Source organism: Schistocerca americana, chromosome 5 (genome assembly GCF_021461395.2).
Source record: "Schistocerca americana isolate TAMUIC-IGC-003095 chromosome 5, iqSchAmer2.1, whole genome shotgun sequence".
Lineage (NCBI taxonomy): Eukaryota > Metazoa > Arthropoda > Insecta > Orthoptera > Acrididae > Schistocerca > Schistocerca americana.
The window spans coordinates 517,499,438-517,507,801 of NC_060123.1; the positions used below are offsets into that span (position 1 = coordinate 517,499,438).

The following is an 8,364-nucleotide window of genomic DNA, read 5'->3' on the forward strand; positions in this document are numbered from 1 at the left end:
TTCTCCCAGTTACTCACTTCGTCTATCACATGTCGGGTGTATAGAACGACAAATTTCCCGTTTAGAATTCCATTGTGCAAGAATACGGTGCGAATGTGGTGGATAAGCTGTCTGAATCCAATATAGCTCGTACTCTGTGAACAAAGGCTTTAAGCACACTGCTTCACTGTGGAGGATGGTGACAGTAAATAAGTCCGTGTGCCTTTGTTTATAGTACATAGCTTGGTCCAAGGTGCATCCTCTTTTCTCCACACCAAAACGTCCAAGGACGGTAGTTCACCATTTTCCTCCGTCTCCATCGTAAATTTGATGTTCGAATGAGGAGAATTTGAATGTTGTAGAAATACATCCAGCAAAGCAGAGCCGTGGAGCCAGATTATAAAGGTGTCATCCACATTTTGAAAAAGCACTTAGATTTTAACTCTGCCGACTCTTCGACGTCTTCCATAAAAAGATTCGCCACAGTGAGTGACAAGGGGCTACCCATCGCGGCACCATCACTGTAAGAAAAGTAGGTCGAGGTGAACATGACTCAAATGAATCGACAAGTTCTCCTTCCAGCTTCGCGCCAATGAGTTAAAGTGGATCTTGCAGTGGTAGTTGAGTGAAAAATGGCACCACAACAAAACTCAGGTGAATGTCTGATGGTGTAAGTCGTAAGATAATGAGCCGAAAAATGAAGTCTTCCGAGTTGCAGGTGTGGTGCTCACATTTTCCTACCAAAGCGCTCAGCTGTCCTGCCAGATGTTTTGCCAAGTTTTATGTTGGCACCTAAGTATTACTATCAACTGGACGATGAGAATGAGGCAATCCCTATAGCTTCGAAGGAATGAGTACCTGTGAAGTCTCTTGGTCACAACATTGGGAACCGTGCTGTTCTTGAGATACTGTTAAGGTCTCCATTGTATTTTGGTTATGGGGTCGTTCTTTAGAAAACCATACGCGTAGTTGTCCAATAACTGGTTTATCTCGCTTAAGGGCATCGACGTGGAGGGGATGACAGCTGCATTATCTGCAAGCTGTGAGGACGGGGCGTGAGTTGTGCTTGGGTAGCTCAGTTGGTAGAGCACTTGCCCGTGAAAGGCAAAGGTCCCGAGTTCGAGTCTCGGTCCGGCACACAGTTTTAATTTGCCAGGAAGTTTCAAGTTGCACTATCTTTATCCATCAGTAAGACAGCAATGCCAGTATCCTCACGTAACGGTTGAAAGGCTCACCCCTCAGCAGCTGAGATATTACGAGTAATCTTGTGGGCTGGTACCCATTTCAAAGAATGGCAAGTCTACCGCCTGATTTCCTCGGCAAGATCCTTCGACGATTTCAGGGTTCCCTGTTCAACAGAACTAATAATGCTCAGAATGGGTGGTGGTCTTGGTATGGGCGCGAAATTCCACTTATTTTAGGTCGAAGATGCCGAATCAGGCTGAGATTTATCCGTCTACGGAGATTGTCTCTTGTGTGTCGTCGTCAGACAAGAATTACACTGTAAAGTAAAACTTATGAGTGGAAAGGTAGTGGGGAGAGAGGGATGAATTAATTTGCGTAATAGGACATTTGTTGGAGGCATTGTCGACTTTTAACCGTGCTAGCTTTCACAATAAAGCTCCTACTCCTTTGTACGCGAGTTAAGACATTTTAGAGATGAGTAAAACTCCGAGTTTCGGCGATAATATGCATGGCTATCATAAAATTTTAATTATCACCTCGAAAAAATGAATTACTCTGTACTGATCAGCCAGAACATTATGATCACCTGCCTAAGAACAGGTATGTTCATCTTTGGCATGGATAACAGTGGCGAAGCGTCGTGGCATGGAAGCAGTTAGGCCTTGGTAGGTCCCTGGAGGGAGTTGGCACCGTATCTGCACACACAAGTCACCTAATTCCCCGAAATTACCGGGAGGGGGACGATGAGGTCTGATGTCACGTTCGATCAAATCCCAGATGTGTTCGATCGGGTTCAGACCTGGCGAGTGGGTGGGGCGGGGGGAGGGGGGAGGGGGAGCACTGTATTCCTCGAACCACTCCATCACACTTCTGGCCTTGTGACATGGTGCATTATACTGTCGAAAAATGCTGCTGCCGTCGGCAAACGTGATTGTCATGAAAGGCTGTACGTGGTCCGCAACCAGTGAACGATACTTCTTGCCCGTTATGGTTCCTTGCACGAGTTCCTCTGGAGCCAACGCATAATGGAGCCGCCGCCAGCTTGTCTCCGTCCAGCAGTACAGGTGTCACGGAGCTGTTCCCCTGGAATACGATGAATTCGCGCCCCCTCTTTCCATGATGAAGACGGTATGCAATGTTCTGCCACAGCGTCAGCGTCCAGTGCCGATGGACACGTGTCCATTTCAGTCGTAGTTACCCATGTCTAGGTGTTAACATAATTTGTCGGCTGCTGAGACCCATTAGTAGGAGTATTCGGTGCGCCGTGTGTTCAGACACGCTTATACTCTGCCCATCATTAAAGTCTGAAGTTAATTCCTCCGCAGTTCGCCGTCTGCCCCGTTTTACCAGTCTGCCAAGCCTGCGACGTCCGACATCTGTAATAAGGGATGGCCGCCCAATCTCACGACGTCTGGACCTGGTTATACCTTGGTTTCGCCATGTTTTGAAGGCACTCACCACATCACTTCTCGAAAGTTCGACAAATCGTGCAGTTTCCGAAATGCTCATGCCGAGCCTCAGAACTATCATAATCTGCTCTCTGTCAAACTCAGATAGATCCTGCGCTTTCCCCAGTCTACACACGGACAGCGCGCTCTTCTGATATTGCATGCACCGTGCGTATGTGTAATTAGCAGTTATTCCTCGCTAGGTGACGCTGCTACCGCGTGGACGGGTTTATGTCGACAATAATTCGGTAGTCATAATGTTCTGGCTGATCAATGTATCTTCTTGTAACTACTTACTTGGCGTGGCTGTTTCCGTAAGCAAGTATACGATGATGATGAGGTCCCATACGCCGAGGAGCGTAGGGAAGGATGCGGGAGACCCGCACCGCCAACTAGGCAACGTCGTAGCGGAAGTGGTTTTCCATTGTCTTCCTCCAACCGTAATGGGGATGAATGATGATGATGAAGACACCCAGTCACCTCGAGGTAGGGAAAATCCCTGACCCCGCCGGGAATCGAACCCAAGACCCCGTGCGTGGGAAGCGAGAACGCTACCGCAAGAGCACGAGTATACAAACACTCATTTTCATAAATAGTTTCAAATGTTTTTTTGCAATCCAATTATAATTTTTTACGCTTGTTTCTCAGTCTTGCTGGCCAGATGGGAAGAAATTACAGTATTTTTAACAGTTTCTGAAAGACGTAACTGTGTCTCATATAGTTTATAATTGAAAGCTTGTTTTTAGCGTAAAGAAATCCATTTTCTAATTTTAACCAAATTTTATTGGCAGCATACATTACTTTTTCGTCATAGGGTACACTATTTTTTAATCTTACATGAATATGCTTAGATACAAGGTCATTATATATGACAGTAGTTTTGAGCTTAATGTGTTGTGTGGTTTTATGAATGTTGGAGACATTTGAATTTCTGGTAGAGGTCACTAGAAAATACCTCTCTTATGCAATAAGTTCTTTGGTGTGACCATCTGGGACAAATCACTCTACATTCGCAGGTAACACAATCAATAGCCAACCTCTAGAGAAAAAGACTTGAAAATAATCAGAATGAAAAATAAGACACTTTAAAATCAATGTACTGTTTTCTATTTCAAATAATCCTGGAAGATATCGGTAAATGAAAACCAGATACTTCTTTTTCGATTATGTTTTTTACCAGCTATTTTCTGATTTCTTAGAAGATCATTTTTTGCCGTGTAACCATGGACTTTCTGCTTTTCCTGGACTCGAAAGAGAGGATCTTGTAATTTAGTTATTTCTTTCGTTTACTCGTTTACCGTGAATGCAATACTATCCGTTCTTACTAGATACATATAGCATTCATTCTTTATTATTTAGATTGTACAACGGAGAGATGCTACGGATATAATAAGGACACATAGATGAAATACACATCGAGAAATTAGTTTTAGGCGTAGTGAGAAACTTCTGATAACCTGTTAGTGTACGTCTTCAGAAGCATGAGCTGTGGTCATTAGGGAGATTTCGCAGGACATTAGGACATGGAAGCATGTGATGGACTTGAACATTTGTAAGTCAATTACGACCAAAATAGGAATTTGTTACAAAAATTTGAATACCCACACATAGTACGTCAAACATTATTGAATCGATATTGAAAGAGAAATGGTTCATTAACATACATAGTAATTACACTCTGCCAACACTCAATGGGAGCGCTAGCATACATGGCTTGTAAGGGTGGGAATATGAAAACTACGAAATTTCATAAAAGGGAGAATAATTTTGCCCTGCATACATGTAATCAAGTGCACCGTACAGATTCTAAGAACTCTAACGCTTTATTCCAATACCATGAAACCATCCAGACAGAAGATAAAGGGGGCGAACTACGGTGGGATTGAATTCGAAATCAGAGCTATCCCACAAAAGTCAGTAAATTCGTCGAATTCATTTGAACTGAGTTCCTGCCATAGAAGCGGGGGTCCGTTCTGGACAGCATATTTTGGTCTATTCATTGGAGCTGCCTGTTATCATGAAATAGTCTCTTCCACCACACGTGGCTATACCACAACATTGAGGATGAAACATCAACTCATGGAAAAGACTAAAAACCCATAACAAAATTAATGGAAGCACACACGAGGACCATGGATAGAACGCTGAAAGGGATTACCCAGCTAAACAGTTAAAAACGTTACACACTGACATTTATTACTCAAGATCACCAACTTACTTTGCGGGAATTTAATCTAAAATACTTGACCCAACGAAATGTAATGCTTTTTAGTTGAGATATATTAGTTTTTGGATATACACAAAAGGATCAAAGTTAACAGGCGCATATGCTGAAGGCATGTAGCTACGTCCGATCAGAGCCAAGGGGTTTGTTAAGTTCGCTCATTTCACAGTAAATGCATAGGAATTACAGCAGTAACTGAGTCATTCCCTAACAGAAAATAACAGTTTAACTCATGTAACCCAAATGAAATCATACCAAACTATGTTCGACGAACTCACAATTCGGCGGCAGATCCCAGAGTAAATGAAAAAAGTATCGGTCGGTAGCCATCGTTACGACGACAGGTGACTGAGAGGTAACTACTTTGACAGACATTTAGGGAGGAGCTCTAAGAAATTGACACTCCTCTGTATCAGAGAAGAGATTCTGTCTCACAAATGACCTATTGGAAACTCATTCACTCACACATTCTTACTTACAGATACTATTCAGAGACAAGTTGAGGATGGAAACAGAATACTGGTTATCAAAATAAATAAAACATGCTCGATCCACACGTATTCCGTTTCCCTGAACCTTATGAAATAGCACTGACAACAGCTGTGTAACTCATCACCGTAATAACAAGGAAAAATACATGTAGAAAAACGGAAGAGGGCTATAATAGTCCCCTTTCAACCTTCTAACGCATAATGAAAATTATTGTCCTATGAAAAAACCAACGCCGGAAAGAAAGCCCTTTTGAATGACGAAGTGTGTCGTGCAGATAACCCCTGTTCACCCTAACAGACAAAACCTTAGAGTAAGAGCCCAACAAATGATCGCCAGAATAACGCAACCGGTTTCTCCTCACTCTTTCTTGATCCGCTCCAAAGAACCCTGGAAGAAATATCAATAATCCGAACACTTAGAAGTCTTTATCCACTCTGCATTGGTAGTACTATAAAAAAAGTCGCACACATCTAAACAAGTGTATGCACAAGCATACGCAAACACACACACACACACACACACACACACACACACACACACACACGCGCGCGCAGAGAGAGAGAGAGAGATAAAGGAATGAACAGTCCTTCGTTGGGAACACTTACGTAAACAAATAAAAAAAGAGACACCAATTGAGCAAACAGATTTATGATAAAAAATCTCTCACAGTTCTTGTAAGATAAATGTGCAGTTCTTGATGCATCTGTAGTGGTGTTTCATAGCACTTAGCTTACGAAATATGAAAACTATAACACAAAGAGGTCGTGACGTGAAAACGTGTCGATGTTTTATAAATGGAATGACAGCGTGAACTGTAGTATATTACCAGATGAGAGGGACCATTGATTTAGTACGACGAATGTAAAAATTGTGTTGTGAACTGTTTTCTGATCTATAAATATTGCATATAAAAACAAAACTGCAGTGCTTCAGACAATATCGAATGAAAGTGCCTTAACGTCAATGGCGGAAAGCGTCTGGCAGCGTCTGGAACATAAATAAATAAAGAATGCAGTAATAAAAAGGCGTTTCAGTTTATAAAAGGAAAACTGCAGTCCTAGTACACATTGGATCCCCGTTCCGCCTCACCGTGGCTCGCCACTGAAGGTAACACAACAAAACTGCACTGGCCACCGTTACAGTGGAGTATCATGCGGTGCTTGGTTTTCTGATTTCGAAGAGGAATGTCGCTGCAATAACACATGTTCAGTTGGTGAAAGTGTAAAGCAATAATGCTGCTTCATGTGACACAGTAGTAGAGGTGAATCCAGTGTTTTGGTTAGGGTGGCGACTGAAGTCATGAAAATAATGCTTTATAGAGGTACGTCAAAATTTCCTTGAGTGATCAACGGTAATGCTTTGGTTGTCTGTATTGTCATGTCGCAGTCTCTATAAATTGCCATACATATAACGCTGTATTCAGTTTAAATATCTGAAGAAATACAACGTATCCTCAAAAGTATTTTTATTATGGTATAAACAGATCTTTATACTTGTCCAATTTAAATTATTTGACACGCCGAATAAAAAGTTTCTGCTAAAAAACATAAATTTGGTTTTCTTCCATATGAAATACTGTACTTCATTTGAGGGAGGATCACTAATGCCTACAAAATCTACATAAATTTCAGAGCAAAATGACATAAGAAAAATACAATTATTGTAACATTTTAGAGAGATAATAAGAATATTATCTGGAGAGTGCATTACTGATTGTCCCAAGTATGCACTTCTGTGTTACATCACATTTGTGCTTAAGAAAAACTTGACTCAATTAAAATATCAGCAAAAACGTCACTGTACGTTCTGAACTGCTGCTACTCTCATTAAAATACAGTATTTCTATTATTTTCCAATAGCTCAAGAACTTTATCGTCTACGTCCCCTACTTAAGCTTGTATTGGACTCATTTTTTAAAAATAAATCACGAAAGGGAAAAAATAAACATACTGCAAAAACTAACTTAAAGAAGAAATAACACAAAAACAATGTTAATTAACATAATCAAACAAAAAAATGATCGCACTACAACGTGTAAACAAATATATGATGAGCGCGTCTAAATGTAGCAGCAGAATTATCCATTGTCGATATTGTATTGAAATGACGCTCAGAATTCGATAACTACAGGTGTACACACAGATTGAAACCTAGAGTATCAATACTCAGCATGCTAGCACCATCTAGAGGCAAATTAAGAAAGTTAGGAACGGATTGGTACTTTGGCAATACTGCACCAATCGAAGGGCCAAGAGAGTTACCCTTACATTCGAAGAGTTCATTTGCTATCACAAGTATTTAAGGTAGCCGGAAAAATCTAAATGATATTTTAAAGACTGAAAAGTAGATGTTGAAATCTGTACAGAATGTTTATTATTGAATGTTACAGAAAATGCAATGTCAGTACAGCAAAATACGACGTTAGGACAGCGAAATCAAGTGTCTTTATAGCAAAAGACAGAGTGACATTAAAAACCGAACTGAAAAAGACATAAAAACTACAAAATAATATTAATACTGCAGAGGGCCGAGTGAAGACATCTTTGTGTGAAGCTAGGGAAGGTGTTGGGAACATGTGAAGTGTCAACGGCGCTAGTAAAACATCGTTAGAGCTCAATTCGTCAAGTCGTCGCTCTCCCACATCAGCCCTGGCTGTTACTCATTCAGCTTTGTGTTGAATTCTGGCTGACGTCTGTCCAGTCAGCACTGTGGTTGCACACGCAGGCGCGGTTTAGTGACCCCAGTGTTGCAGTGGGTTGCCAGCGAGCAGGTGCAGCCATTGCTCAGCTTGAAGTGATCTCAGGCTGGCTGCTGGAGTGTCCCTGGTCCCATTCCTAATTCCGTGATGACTCATTTGCAGTGTACCTGACGTTGGTTGTGGTCAGTTCATCTCCTACCTAGTCCTGCTAGGTTCCAGCACCCAGAGGTGCCTGAGTCTTGAACAGGAATGGGACACCAAGAGGCTTTGTTGCTGACTTCCGCTTTGAAGTACAGTTCTGGCACAACATGTGGTGTGGTGTCGTCGGAAGACAGTCA

The 8,364-nt window shown here is 41.7% G+C and overlaps 1 non-coding gene across 1 annotated transcript; it reads left to right on the forward strand.

Moving 5' to 3' along the window:
• The first annotated feature begins 1,042 nt into the window (after positions 1–1,042).
• Positions 1,043–1,117, forward strand: Trnas-uga. Its single transcript has one exon. It is a non-coding gene; the product is annotated as a tRNA-Ser (tRNA).
• The last annotated feature ends 7,247 nt before the right edge of the window (positions 1,118–8,364 follow it).